This window comes from Aquarana catesbeiana, linkage group LG02 (assembly GCF_042186555.1).
Source record: "Aquarana catesbeiana isolate 2022-GZ linkage group LG02, ASM4218655v1, whole genome shotgun sequence".
NCBI lineage: Eukaryota > Metazoa > Chordata > Amphibia > Anura > Ranidae > Aquarana > Aquarana catesbeiana.
In genome coordinates this window covers 49,562,751-49,577,832 of record NC_133325.1, presented here as the reverse complement: position 1 = coordinate 49,577,832, position 15,082 = coordinate 49,562,751, and the positions used below count along the sequence as shown (strand labels likewise).

At 42.8% G+C, this 15,082-nt stretch overlaps 1 protein-coding gene across 2 annotated transcripts in view; it reads right to left on the bottom strand.

The window, feature by feature from the left end:
* Positions 1 to 15,082, bottom strand: part of LOC141126853 (retinal guanylyl cyclase 2-like) — a 211,856-nt gene that overhangs the window by 97,093 nt on the left and 99,681 nt on the right. The gene's annotated exons all lie outside the window — the stretch shown is intronic.

The window sequence follows — 15,082 nt, the reverse complement described above, 5'->3', positions numbered from 1 at the left end:
GAAAATGTAATTTTATTTTATTTTACTGATGTAAATTAGGCATATGCTGAGTGCCAAGCTTGTATGGACACAATGCAGAGAGAACAACAAATGATTGTCAGGACTCCTTGTCACTCGTCTCTCTGTGATAGGCTACAACTGTTGCCCTGCCTACTGTGTAGAACCTTTGAGGTAATACTAGACCCCATTCACACAGCTTTTTGTTCAGTGGTGGCTGGTACTAAAATTATTTGGGAGGGGGCAAACAAACTCCTCCAGGTCTGGACTCACCACGGTCACGGCTCCCCTGATACCCAGCAGCTTTTGTGTTAACCTGGTCTTCTTTCTGGGTTCCAATTTCAAATCTTCAGCCTCCTGATTGGCCGGAACAAGGAGCCAGAAACCAAAAGTGACGGTATGGCGAATATTGATTCGCTAAAATAAAAAGTGGGAGGGTTTGGGTTCTGCACCCCCGAGGACATCCTAAAACAAGCCAATTAGAGGCTTAGGCTCTAATCACATGCTTGTCAAAAATTGCTGGACCTAATAGACACCCATTGGTCGGGCGCACAGTACATACACATAGAACTTTAAAAAAAAAAAAAAAAGTTCTATTTTTAGCTTTCTTATTTGGCAAAACTTTTTTTTTGGGCCTCTTATAAACTGGCCGCCACTGGTTATGTTGCGTTTTTTCTGAAACACAAAAATGTTTAAGATTAGGAATCCCATTAATCTCAACGGGATCTTTCATATCTGAACGTGGTGTCATTTGTCAGCTTTGGTGTGAAGTTTAAGAAAGTAGGGGAGCTCTTTGGGGCAGAATTGTGCGTTTTTGGCCTCATAGACTTTAATGGGAGCTTAAAAAAACATTGTTTTTCAGGCCCTCCCGCTTTTTGAAATGTAACCCCTTCCCATGTAGCTAGGTGCTTCCTAAGTCTAGTTATGAAGTTCAACCTGCCCCCCTTCTTGCGTGGCAAATTCAACAACAGCTTGGAAGGAGACAGATCCATCGTAACAACAGCTTGTCATTGCTTAAAGCATTTTCCTGAAATTTGTAATGATTGTTTATCGTATTATATGTCTTTAAGACCCTTTAGGAACCTTAAATCCCAACTCCAGGAAACTAAAAAATCTTCCATTGCAGTGGGATGTTTATGTCTAGGTGATGGAAAAGCGGTTTTACCTACCTGGTCCTCTGCTCCCCCATGTTGTTCCTCAATGTTCTCAGGTCCAAAGCAGGGCTGTGATCCCTGCATCAGTGTTGATGACATCAGAGGACCTTAGGCTGCCAGAGCATAGCTGAGAAGAGACTTCAGGGAGCGGTCTAGCAGTGCAGAGGAGACTGCAGGACCACAAGATCAGATAAGTAAAAGTGCTTTACCAAGACCCCTAGACAAGCAGTTAATCCTCGCAATGTGGATGCAGACCCACTGTACAGCAAGATTTTTAGGTTTCCTGGAGTTCAGGTTTAATCTTTTAAGAGCTAAAGCCCTCCCAAGCATCTGTCTAGCATAGTATGTGCAGTTGAAGGGACACTTTTTAAATAGAAGCCCATAGAAAAGGATAAGAGCATAGTCTGGTGTTTGAGGCCTCATTCCCATATATTGTAGTATGCAATAGATTACGTTTATTCTCAACCAAAGTGACTGACTAATCTCCTTTATTACAGCCTTAAAAAAGATCCACACTTGAGATTAATGTTCCTAGAATTTTATTGCTGAGTAAATATGCTTGAGACATTCACAGCGTGGGCTATGATTTAGCTGATGGTCATTAATTATTGAATGGCAGTACCAATAGCACTACATACAGTGAAATAAAAATCTACAAACCCCTGTAAGTATAACAGTGCAGCGCTAATTTCATTTACACAATACACCATAAATAAATGTGTTGTGAAGAAACACAAAATATTAAAGTCCAACTGCGTAATCCAAAACAGGATCAACATAAATATCTGTAGTCTAACTGTGCTGTCCAAAAAAAATGAACCCCCCCCCCCCCCCCCGTGTGCCACAGATCTTCCATTCACTCTGTGCAGTATCTACAGTGATTCACTCCCCTTCTTCTCTACCACATGTGTAGATGTGCTCTCACCCTAAAAGAATGACCTGTATATTATAGAGAGAGGTAGCCTGGCCGCCGTCCACCTCGCCCGGCCTGAGTGGTAAGGAAGTAAAAGCAGCCTTAGCTCGAATCATCCAGACCATGTCTCCAACATGTTTTGCCCCACCCCTGGGTCTTAATCATGGAGACGAGGGTCTGCTGGTGGTAAATACCATCATCAGCTGCCTAAATATTGATGTAGATAAACCACTCAAAAAATTAAAAGTAACAAGTAAACAATTAAAAAAATGTACTTTTTGCTTCAGTGTATGCATACCTCCAAACTGTATACTAGCTCTCATTATTGCTAACACATGAAGTTCCTGTCTATGGTTGGTTGCTTTTCCGGGGCTTGAACTTATGCTGCACAGTGTATTTTTTTACTTACCTGTCTCTTTAAATGTTTTGAGTGATTTACCTACATCAATATTTAGGTGGCTGATGATGGTATTTATTCCTCTGCCACCAGCAGACCTTTATGTCCATGATTAAGCCCCTGGGGTGGGGCGAAACTTGTTGGGGACATGGTCTGGGTGAATCAAGCTGAGGATGCTTTTACTTACTTACTCTTCTCTCAGCCTCCACCCTCACTGATCAGTGGCATAAAACTCACCGGACCTTGACAGACTGAGCAGGGACCCTTAAGCACTTATCATAGGTCACTGTATATTATAGAGGTCATATAGAGTTTTGTTGCTTTGCTGGGGCCCAAATACTGCTGGCTCCACCGGCTCCATCAGCTCCACCGTGACTCAAGGCAAACAAAAACATACTACATAGTGTGTACCGCTTTAAACCACATGTATTAAAAGGTTTAAAACCACACTCACATTAAAATGTGCACCTATTCCTCAGTGCACATGGGTATACCCAGGGCCAGGAAAAGGGCTGGGCAGGAGGGGCGGGGGGGCAACAAGGAGATTGGGGGGGGGGGTTTGTGTTGGAAGGGGGAATTTGGGGGGAGGCAAGTGATAAGTATTTAAATGGAGAGAACCGCGCTAACAAAAAATACAAATAAGCAGCAGCATATAGTGTGATTACACCAAAATTCTAAAGTCCTGTAAAAAGCTGCGCTAGGAGTTAAATAATAGTCTATGCAGATATCATTAAAAGGGGATTTTCCAAATCCTTTCCAGAGTAAAAACACCACCACCGTGCACTTCTAAGCAGTAGTGACAATCCACCGTATAGTAGTTGAGCCTGCTTACCAGATGGCAAGCATAAAAGAGCAAGTGGCTTTAGCCCAGCCAAGGCCTTTTAGCTTGCTGGCGCTCCCGGTGTTCCTATGGGGGGGTAAATCTCCAGGCTCACTAATGTCGTCCACGTATCACCATTTAGCACGGGAAACCCGGATAACCCAGAAGGAAGAAAAACTCGCCATAGTATAAAATCCTCCAGATATTTATTTAAAAAACACGTAGTCAATTACATTTAGGTTAGCAAGATTGCATATACGAAAAAGCCGGCCGGCATGCAAACAAACGGAGCCCGTTCTCCCACTCCGAAAGCGTGGTGACGGCAATGCGTACCTTCCCAGACGCGTTTCGTCATCATCTGACGTTGTCAATTGGGTTATCCGGGTTTCCCGTGCTAAATGGTGATACGTGGACAACATTAGTGAGCCTGGAGATTTACCCCCCCATAGGAACACCGGGAGCGCCAGCAAGCTAAAAGGCCTTGGCTGGGCTAAAGCCACTTGCTCTTTTATGCTTGCCATCTGGTAAGCAGGCTCAACTACTATACGGTGGATTGTCACTACTGCTTAGAAGTGCACGGTGGTGGTGTTTTTACTCTGGAAAGGATTTGGAAAATCCCCTTTTAATGATATCTGCATAGACTAAGTGATAAGTATTGTTCTAGGAGGGGGAATAGGGGGGCGGGGTGCTAGAAGTGGTGATATAGGGGCATTTATTTTGGGAGGGGGGATAGGGGGAAGAAGATCTGTGCTAGGAGAGGGAATTTGGGGGGAATTTGTGCTGGGGGGAACCTGAAGTGGGGGGGGGGATGTGAAGGGGAAATTTTAGGAGTAGACGATTAGTGCTAGGACGGGTGAATTTTTTGTGGGGGGGGGAGCATTTGAGCTGGGGGGATTTGGGGGATGGGGGTGCAAAGATTTGTGCTGAGAGGTGGGATTTTAGCATGGGGTAGATTTGTACTGGAAGGAGGAGGAATTTATGCATATAGATAGGTGTGTGCATTTCCAAATCATGTCCAATCAACTGAATTTACCACAAGTGGACTCCAATCAAGTTGTAAAAACATCTCAAGGATGATCAGTGGAAACAGAATCCACCTGAACTCAATTTTAAGTGTCATGGCAAAGGCTGTGAACACTTATGTACATGGGATTTTTAATTTTTTTTTTATTTTTAATAAATTTGCAAAGATTTCAAACAAACTTCTTTCACGTTGTCATTATGGGGTATTGTTTGTAGAACGATGAGGAAAATAAGCACTGCATGTCTATTGAAATCGCCCCTGAAGTCGCCAAAAGTAGTGCAGGAACTACTTTTGGGAATCGGTGCGGTGCCGCAAAGTCACGGTCGCACCAATTTGGATGGTGCTGTTGCCGGCAATAGGCTGTGATTTGCCATGCAATTTCACATGTCACATTGCATGTAAAATCGGCCTGATGCGAACGAAGGTTGAGCCTAGGTTAACATTGTTGCGGGTTAGAAATTGTGCGAGTTCAGCTGAATGCAATGCAATGCAGTCCGACTTCAGGGGCGATTTGACAGACATCTGTGTGGGTTCCTGCACAGATGTCTATACAAATCTCCCCCCGAAGTCACCAAAAGTAGTACAGGAACTACTTTTGGGAATCGATGCGGCTCCGCTGATTGGCATGCGATTTGACATGTCAAATCGCATGCCAAATCACTCCGATGTGAACCAGGGCTTAGCCCTGGTTCACATTGATGCGATTTAGCATGTGATTTGATCAAGTCAGCTTCGCACTGATTCGGATGGTGCCATTGCTGGCAATAGCCGCCGATTTGGCATGCGATTTGACGTGTCAAATCGCATGCCAAATTGCACCAATGTGAACCAGGGCTGAGCCCTGGTTTACACTGAGCTGCGGGAATAAAGCCGCGATTTCACACCCGCGTGTCAGTCCCGATTTCGGCGGCGATTTCACAGACATCTGTGCAGGTTTCCATTAATGTCTAAACCGCTGGCAACAAAAGTGAGTACACCCCTAAGTGAAAATGTCCAAATTGGGACCAATGAGCCATTTTCCCTCCCCGGTGTCATGTGACTCCCGTGCGTGTAACTTGGGCACTGCTGGTAAAACAAAACAAAAAAAATGGACCAAAAGCTCCTATTTTCCTCCAAAATAGGAGAGACACGCTTCTAGTGGGGAAGGTAATCGAACCAGGCGGTTACCTGAGATGAATCTCCCTATTGATGTACTCCTAAAATACTCCCAAAATAATACCATAGACATATAAATAACAAACTATCTTTAATTACATTTTTCTTTCTTGAAGGTCAACAGCTACAAATGCTGTAGCTGCTGACTTTAAAAAAACAGGTACTTACTGGTGCCTGGAGTCCAGCGCTGTCTTACTGCAGTTGCTTCTTTGTACCACTGCGGGTCTCCGGCACAACTATCTTAGATACAAGACCTGGCTGTGGCTTCCTGAGGGACCATAGCCAGCCCGCACTGCGTATGTGCCAGCTTGGGTGGCGCATGATGCAGCCTAACCAATGTCACTACAAAGCTCCTCATTCACTCCCTTGTTATCTCTCACCTGGACTATTGCAACTCCCTTCTTACTGGCCTACCTCTCCATAGGCTATCCTCTCTTCAGTCTATCATGAATGCTGCTACCAGACTGATCTACTGTGCCAACCATTTAGTGTTCACCGCCCCTCTCTGCCAATCACTCCACTGGCTTTCAATTACCCAATTAATAAAATTCAAAATACTAACAACATACAAAGCCATTTACAACTCTACCTCCATCTACATCACCAACATTGTCTCAAAATATCATCCAAACCTTCCACTCGGCTCCTCACAAGGCCTCCTGCTCTCTAGCTCCTGCTTAACCTCATCTCATGCCCACCTCTAGGACTTCTCCAGAGCCTCTCCCATCCTCTGGAACTTCCTGCCCCAATCTATCCTACTCTGTCCACCTTTAAAGCGGGGGTCCACCTATCTATCGTTTTTTTTTTTTTTTGAGTTCATTCACAAACTTTTCTTCTCAGCATTACATACTCACATATTGTGTGTAATATGTCCGCCTGTGTCAGATTTCGTCAGAAAGAATAACTTATATTATTCACTGCAGGCGGTTTCCAACTTCATTGTGGGCATTTGAAGCCCACAAGCATTTATTTCCTGGATGTGGTGAATGCTGTGCTCCCAGCATTCACCGCTCGTTCCCCGCACATGCTCAGTGGCATCCTGGGAAGCCTGAGACTAGCTCCCAGGAGTCCGGGAGAGGCTAGAAACACGCCTACTCCCACGGGAGGAGAACCAGGAAGTGCAAAGAAGAATAGAAAAATAAAAGGTAATTACGGCGATTTCAATTTTTTTAAACGGCATGTCAGCATCTAGGCAAGGAAGAGAATACATACAGATATTGTTCAAAATTTGGGTGGAACCCCGCTTTAAGCGATCCTTGAAAACTCATCTCTGCAGGGAAATCTATCCCGCCTTAACCTAAAAACTGAAATTTTACTTTCTCCATCAGCTCATCCCTCACAGTTGTTTATGTTTTGTATCACTTTCCCCTTTCTTATAGATTATAAGATCTCACAAGCAGGGTCCTCCTGAACCCATTGTATAGAATTGTATTATAACTGAACTCTGTTGCTATTAAGTCATCTAGAGACTATGCTTTGTAGACATATGTTATCCTGATTGAGCCACAGGGACATGTGAAGAAGCCATGTTTGTGCAGCTTTCATAATCTGTTTATTATTTTTCCGTGGTGTATGCACGATCCTTACTTGCACATTTTTTTGTAAACTGCAAGTTACAGTTACTCTTTGTCTGGTCATCTGGCCTTATTCTGTTAAGCTAGTTTGAAGGGTAGTGTTAGGGTTAGATTGAAGGCTAGATTTAGGCTTCTGTTTATGGGTTAAATTTATTTAACCACTTCAACACTGAGCACTTCCACCCCCTTACTGCCCAGGCCAATTTTCAGCTTTCAGTGCTGTCACACTTTGAATGACAATTGCGCGGTCATGCAACACTGTACTCAAATGACATTTTTATAATTTTTTCCCACACAAATAGAGCTTTCTTTCGGTGGTATTTTTTCATCACTGGGTTATTTAGTTTTTGCTAAATAAATAAAAAATCCTTAAAATTTTAAAAAGAAAACAAATTTTCCTCTATAAAATTTTGCAAATAAATGATCTTTCTTCATAAATTTAGGCCAAAATGTTTTCCGCTACATTTCTTTGGTAAAAATAACACAAATCAGTGTATATTATTTATTCTGTAGGGAAGTTATATAATCCATAAACTATGGTATTAATTGTACAGTTGGGAAAATAATTATTTGATCCCCTGCAGGGTTTGTAAGTTTGCCCACTTACAAAGAAATGAAGGGTCTATAATTTTTATCATAGGCGTATTTTAAATGATAGGGACAGAATATCATCCAAAAATCCAGAAAAAAACACACGATACAAATGTTATAAATTGAGTTGCAATTCAGTGAGTAAAATAAGTATTTGATCACCAAGCAAAACATGACTTAGTACTTGGTGGAGAAACCCTTGTTGACAAGCACAGAGGTAAGATGTTTCTTGTAGTTGGTGACCAGGTTTGCACACATCTCAGGAGGGATTTTGGTCCACTCTTCTTTACAGATCTTTTCTAAAGCCTTAAGGTTTCTTGGCTGTCTTTTGGCAACTCAGCTCCCTCCATAAATTTTCTATAGGATTACGGTCTGGAGACTGACTAGGCCACTCTATGACCTTAATGTTCTCCTTGAGCCACTCCTTTGTTGCCTTTTTTGGGTCATTTTCATGCTGGAAGACCCATCCACGACCCATCTTCAGTGTTCTGGCCGAGGGAAGAAGGTTCTCATCCAAGATTTTACAATAAATGGCCCCGTCCATTGGCCCCTCAATGCGGCAAAGTCATCCTGTACCTTTAGCAGAGAAACAGCCCCAAAGCATGATGTTTCCACATTTGTGCTTGACTGTAGGGATGGTGTTCTTAGGGTCATAGTCATCATTTTTCTTCCTCCAAACACAGCGAGTCAAGTTAATGCCAAAGAGCTCAATTTTGATCTCATCTGACCACAGCACTTTCTCCCAATCCTTCTCTGAATCATTTAAATGTTCATTGGCATGACTGTACATGTGCCTTCTTGAGGAGGGGGACTCGCCGTGTTTGGAGGAAGAAAAATGCTGACTATGACCCTAAGAGCCCTTTCACACTGGGGCGGGGGGCGGCGTCGGCGGTAAAACGGCGCTATTAGCGGCGTTTTACCGTCGGTATGCGGCCGCTAGCGGGGCGGTTTTACCCCCGCTAGTGGCCGAGAAAGGGTTAAATACCACCGCAAAGCGCCTCTGCAGAGGCGCTTTGCCGGCGGTATAGCCGCGCTGTCCCATTGATTTCAATGGGCAGGAGCGGTAAAGGAGCGGTATACACACCGCTCCTTCACCGCTCCGAAGATGCTGCTGGCAGGACTTTTTTTACCGTCCTGCCAGCGCATCGCTCCAGTGTGAAAGCCCTCGGGGTTTTCACACAGGAATACATGCAGCGGCACTTTCGGGTCGGTTTGCAGGCGCTATTATTAGCGCAATAGCGCCTGCAAACCGCCCCAGTGTGAAAGGGCTCTAAGAACACCATGGAGGGAGCAGAAACTTTGAGTTGTCAAGCGACAGCCAAGCTACCTTAAGGATTTAGAGAAGATCTGTAAAGAAGAGTGGACCAAATCCCTCCTGAGATGTGTGCAAAACCTGGTCACCAACTACAAGAAACATCTTACATCTGTGCGTGCAAGCAAGGGTTCCTCCACCAAGTACTAAGTCATGTTTGCTTGGGGATCAAATACTCATTTTCCTCACTGAACTGCAACTCAATTTATAACATTTGTATCATGTGTTTTTTATCTGGATTTTTGGTTGATATTCTGTCTCTATCATTTAAAATACACCTATGATAAAAACTATAGACCCTTCATTTCTTTGTAAGTGGACAAACTTACAAAATCTGCAGGGGATCAAATAATTATTTTCCCCACTGTATGTCTGAAAATCGATCAATCGTATCTCATTTCTTGAGGCCCGGAAATGCCAGAACAGTACAAATATCAAATGACCCCTTTTTGGAAAGTAAACAGTCCAATGTATTTAGGTAATTTTTGTTACAATTTTTTGGAAATGAAGAAATTAAAAATAAAATATTTTTTTTCACATTTTTTTACATACTGTCACCAGTGCAGTACAGCATCATTATATAACTGGTGTGGCAGAGATCAGAGACTTTAACTGGTGACAGTATGTAAAAAAATAAATAATAATAGTAATATTTTTTTCTATTTTTTTTCTTTTTTTTCTTCTTTACAATTCCTTTTTTTTTTTTTAACACACTGTGACCAGAGCAATACGACGTTACCATAGTAACATTTTACTGCTGGGGAAGTGATCGGGAACCATTTTTACTGAATTAAATTGATTAATTCAGTGTGTTTTGTTGTGATCAGCTGTGACTGGCCACAGCTAATCACATGGTACAGATGGGCTGTAATTTGCCCTGTCTGTACCATGTGATCACTGTGACCAATCACAGTTAGCAACACAAGTGTACACAATGCATGGTATGAACGAAAGCCATTCATTGTTTACAATTGTCATGTGATCTGCTGTGATTGGTCACAATGATCACATGGTACTGGCAGAGGGCCAGTACACCGATCATTCATCAGCTGACAGATTGCACCAAGAGTGGCCCATGGGGCGCGTGCGAGGAGCGTTCTGGGAGGACGTCATAGGCTGTCCACCTGGAACAACAAGTGGTTAAGGGTTATGGGTCAGGTTGAAGATAGGAGTTATGCCGCGTACACACGGTCGGACTTTTCATCTACAAAAGTCCGACGGACACCGACGGACTAAAGCTGGCTGACAATCCGATCGTGTGTAGGCTTCCCCGGACTTTCAGCTGACTTTTCCAGCCTCAAATCTGACGGACTTTAGATTTGAAACATGCTTCAAATCTTTACGTCGTAACTGCGCCGGACCCAGAAATCCGCTCGTCTGTGTGCTAGTCCGACGGACAAAAACCCACGCTAGGGCAGCTATTGGCTACTGGCTATCAACTTCCTTATTTTAGTCTGGTGTACGTCATCACGTACGAATTCGTCGGACTTTTGTGTGATCGTATGTAGGCAAGTCCGTTCGTAAGAAAGTCTGCCGCAAGTCCGCCAAAAGTCCAACAAAAGTCCATCGAAAGTCTGTCGGACAGGCTGTCGGACTTTTGTAGACGAAAAGTCCGACCGTGTGTACGCGGCATTAGAGAATAAAGCAGACCTTCACCCAAAAAGGAAAGTACAGCTAATCCTCTTCCTCCCCCCAACCCCTAACAACTTGCAGGAGGTTGCCATTTTTTTGACAAGTGCCCACTGCCACTTTCTCAATCCTCTTGGCCTTGACATGTCCCAGAAGGCTACATGAAAGGTCTCACAATACTGCCGTGCTTGGCACAGTGGGGATCTGGCTGTGAGACATCAGGTCATCGGCACCGAAATCTAAGATGGCGGCCCTGGAGAGTTTAAGCCCAGCAAAGATTTAGCTGCGGGAAGACAGCACTGGACTCCTTGGACTGGTAAGTATCTGCTTCTTAAAAGTCAGCAGCTATGTAATTTGCAGTTGCTGACTTTCCATTTTTTTACAACTCGGTGAAGTTCCTTTTTAGATTGAGGGACAGAAGTTCTGGATGAGACTTGGTTAACCGTTTAAGGACCAGTTGTACTGCGGCGATGTGGCTGGTTCCCGCAAATGGCCATCATTGTACGTCGGCTCACACACAGCGATTTGTGGGCGCGCGCGACCACTGGCCAGCAGGGGAGCCAATCAGCTGGTGGGGCGGACTCGATGTCCGCCGGCCACCCGCGATCATTCCCAGCAGTGACAGAACAGGGATTTGCCTGTCTAAACAAGGCAAATCTCTGTTCTAACAGGGGAGATCACACAGATCCTGTCTTTCTGTTATGCAGGAAGATGGATCTGTGTATTTCCCCAGTGACACAGTCCTCCATACAGTTAGAAAACACATTTAACCCCTTGATCGCCCCCTAGTGTTAACCCCTCCCCTGCCAGTGTCATTAGTACAATAACAGTGCATATTTTTAGCATTGATTACTGTAATAATGTCACTAGTTCCCAAAAAAGTGTAAAAAATGTCAGTCAGGTGTCCGATCTGTCCACCGCAATGTCGCAGTCCTGCTAAAAATCACTGATTGCCGCCGTTACTGGTAAAAAAAAAAAAAAAGGGACCTATATCTATTCTCTATTTTGTAGTCGCGATAACTTTTGCGCAAACCGATCAATACACGCTTATTGCGATTTTTTTTTTTACCAAAAATATGTAGAAGAATACATATTGGTGTAAACTGATGAAGACATTTTTTTTTACACTTTTTTTTTGCATATTTATTATAGCAAAAAGTAAAAAATATTGTTTTGTTTTTTCAAAATTGTCGCTCTTTTGTTGTTTATAGTGCAAAAAATAAAAACCGCAGAGGTGATCAAATACCACCAAAAGAAAGCTCTATTTTGTTTGGGTACAGCATCGCGCGACCGCGCAATTGTCAGTTAAAGCGGCGCAGTGCCGTATCACAAATAAAATGGCGCGGTCATTAAGGGGGAAAATTTTCTGGTCCTCAAGTGGTTAAATGAATAGCACGTTTTTAGGTTGGAATATCTCTGTTCAATATCATACATATGTGTTATAAGCATAGGAGACAGATAAATTGTGATGACAATTATTGCAGTATGCAATTCATTTGTGCTAAGCTTTATCTACTGAAAACTCTCCCACCAATGATACTGCATTGAAAGATAATCACACTAATGCCCTGTACACACGGTCGGACATTCCGACGGAATATGTGCGATCGGAGCTTGTTGTCGGAAATTCCGACCGTGTGTGGGCTCCATCGGACTTTTTTCATTGGAATTTCCGACACACAAAGTTTGAGAGCAGGCTATAAAATTTTCCGACAACAAAATCCAATCCTTTAAATTCCGATCGTGTGTAGACAAATCTGACGGACAAAGTGCCACGCATGCTCAGAATAAATTAAGAGACGAAAGCTATTGGCTATTGCCCCGTTTATAGTCCCGACGTACGTGTTTTACGTCACCGCGTTCAGAACGATCGGATTTTCCGACAACTTTGTGTGACCGTGTGTATGCAAGACAAGTTTGAGTCAACATCCATCGGAAAAAATCCTAGGATTTTGTTGTCGTAATGTCCGAACAAAGTCCGACCGTGTGTACGGGGCATAAGTATTTGAAGCCAAAATCTCTGTGCTTATACCCCTCCTGTTTACATTCTGCTTCTATTTTTTTGCCACGTAACTGGAAATGAGCAAGTGATGGACAAGTATAGAGAGCTCTAACCATAGATTTTTTTTAAATACAAAAAAAATACACAATAAGAAAACTAAACTCCAGGCAAACAGCTAAATTCAGAAAATAATACATAAAAGTGAGCTGTTTTACCTGCCAAAGGATATGTATTCTTACCCATCCAATTCTACATTTACACAGTCTGCCAATGCAGGAGACATGATTTCTCTCTTTTGCAGTACAGTCATACATGAAAGTCTAGTCCGTGACTAGGCAGTGAAAGGAGAAGCATAAAATGTACAAGCTTCTCTGTCACTCAAAATAAACCAACATTTTTTGAGCTTTAACCAAAGCAAAAGAAGAAAAAATGGTCACAAACACAAAGGTTTTTTTTTACTAAAGGCAAATCCACTGTGCACTGCAAGTGGACTTGGAAGTGCAGTCGCTGTAGATCCGAGGGGGACATGCAAGGATAATAAAAAACAACATTTTAGCTTGCACATGATTGGATAATAAAATCAGCAGAGGTTCCCCTCATTTCAAATCTACCTCTCAGATCTACAGCGACTGCACTACAAAGTGCACTTTCAGTACAATTTCAAGTGCACTTTGCACTTGTAGTTTGCACTTGTAGTGCAAAGTGGATTTACCTTTCATAAATAACAAAAAGAAAAAAGAAAGAAACTGCGCTAGGGTAAAATTAAATATTGTACCTAAACATAAACCGTATTAGTAAATATGAAATAAATATAGAGTATTAAATATGAAATAGAGTGATGAAAGCAGCAATTCTTCTGCACAACAAAATACAGTGTCTGAAAATAAATAATTAATAGAATCGCGCTAAGCAATAGCATAAATAATAATATATGCATGCACTAATTCATTGACAATAGTGATGTACCATGTACCTGTACCATATTGCCCTGTACACACGGTTGGAAATTGATTGGACATTCCGACAACAAAATCCATGGATTTTTTCCGACGGAAGTTGGCTCAAACTTGTCTTGCATACATACGGTCACACAAAGTTGTCGGAAAATCCGATCGTTCTGAACGATTAAACCTGCTTCTCTTATCTTTACATGCCATACTCGTTTACCCTACGAGCTGGGAATTTCATGATGGGATCTGAGGTCAATTAGCCCTGTTTGGTGTTTGTGGATATCATATTACCACCAAAGACTTCAAATTCTGGTTTCATTTGCTATGCTCCGGAGGGCGTTTTCTATACAGGCTTCCCCTGATCCTCTGTAGCGGGGGATCATGGGTTTCTGGTAAGCGGCAAATCTCTACCAATGGTGGCGGACTGAGCACCAGTTTTTCTTCACTTTACTGAAGATCTTTATTTCTTGGATGGACTTTTTTCATTTCACTAATTATATTTAGCTCACGGGCGTTTGATCATCCCAAACTTTTGGACACTTTATTATATGATATTTATTTATATCACCACATATTGAATTATCATTGTTTTGGTGTTACATTACTGTTTGATAATCTGTTCACATCATATGGTACCTGGTACATGGTACATCACTATTGTCAATGGATTAGTGCATGCATATATTATTATTTATGCTAATGCTTAGCGCGATTCTATTAATTCCTTACTTTCATAACTAACCCCCAATATGTACATTGTCATATTATGTACCATATGTTACATGTGATCTCTTCCACCCAGATACATTTTTCTGAATTGTTGTATCTGGGTTTTGCATTGTCCATGTCTTTTACAACCACAATAAAAACTTTATTACCAAAACATTGACCTCTAACCCTTCCCTATGCCATCTAAAACTAAAACCAAAGATATTACCTAGAGATACGCTTTAACAAAAGTAACAAACACCTCCAAAGCCACCACTCCATAGACTTTCCACATGCTTTCAGTTGTTAGAATAAAAATGTAAAAAAAAAATGTACTCTGCAAAGAATTAAATAATACTTTCCTTTCCCCCCTGCCCGCACTACCGATCACCACTGTACTGTACTTGAATCCCAGGTGCCATTTTTAAATGGTAAAGGGACAGTGGCTATTCATCTCATGTTACGTAGAAATCACACTTAGAGCCCTTTCACACTGGAGCGGGGGGCGGCGTCGGCGGTAAAACGCCGCTATTATTAGCGGCGTTTTACCGTCGGTATGCGGCCGCTAGCGGGGCAGTTTTACCCCCCGCTAGTGGCCGAGAAAGGGTTAAATACCACCGCAAAGTGCCTCTGCAGAGGCGGTTTGCCAGCGGTATAGCCGCACCGTCCCATTGATTTCAATGGGCAGGAGCGGTAAAGGAGCGGTATACACACCGCTCCTTCACCGCTCCGAAGATGCTGCTAGCAGGACTTTTTTTACCGTCCTGCCAGCGCATCGCTCCAGTGTGAAAGTCCTCGGGGCTTTCACACTGGATACACAGCAGCGGCACTTTCGGGTCGGTTTGCAGGTGCTATT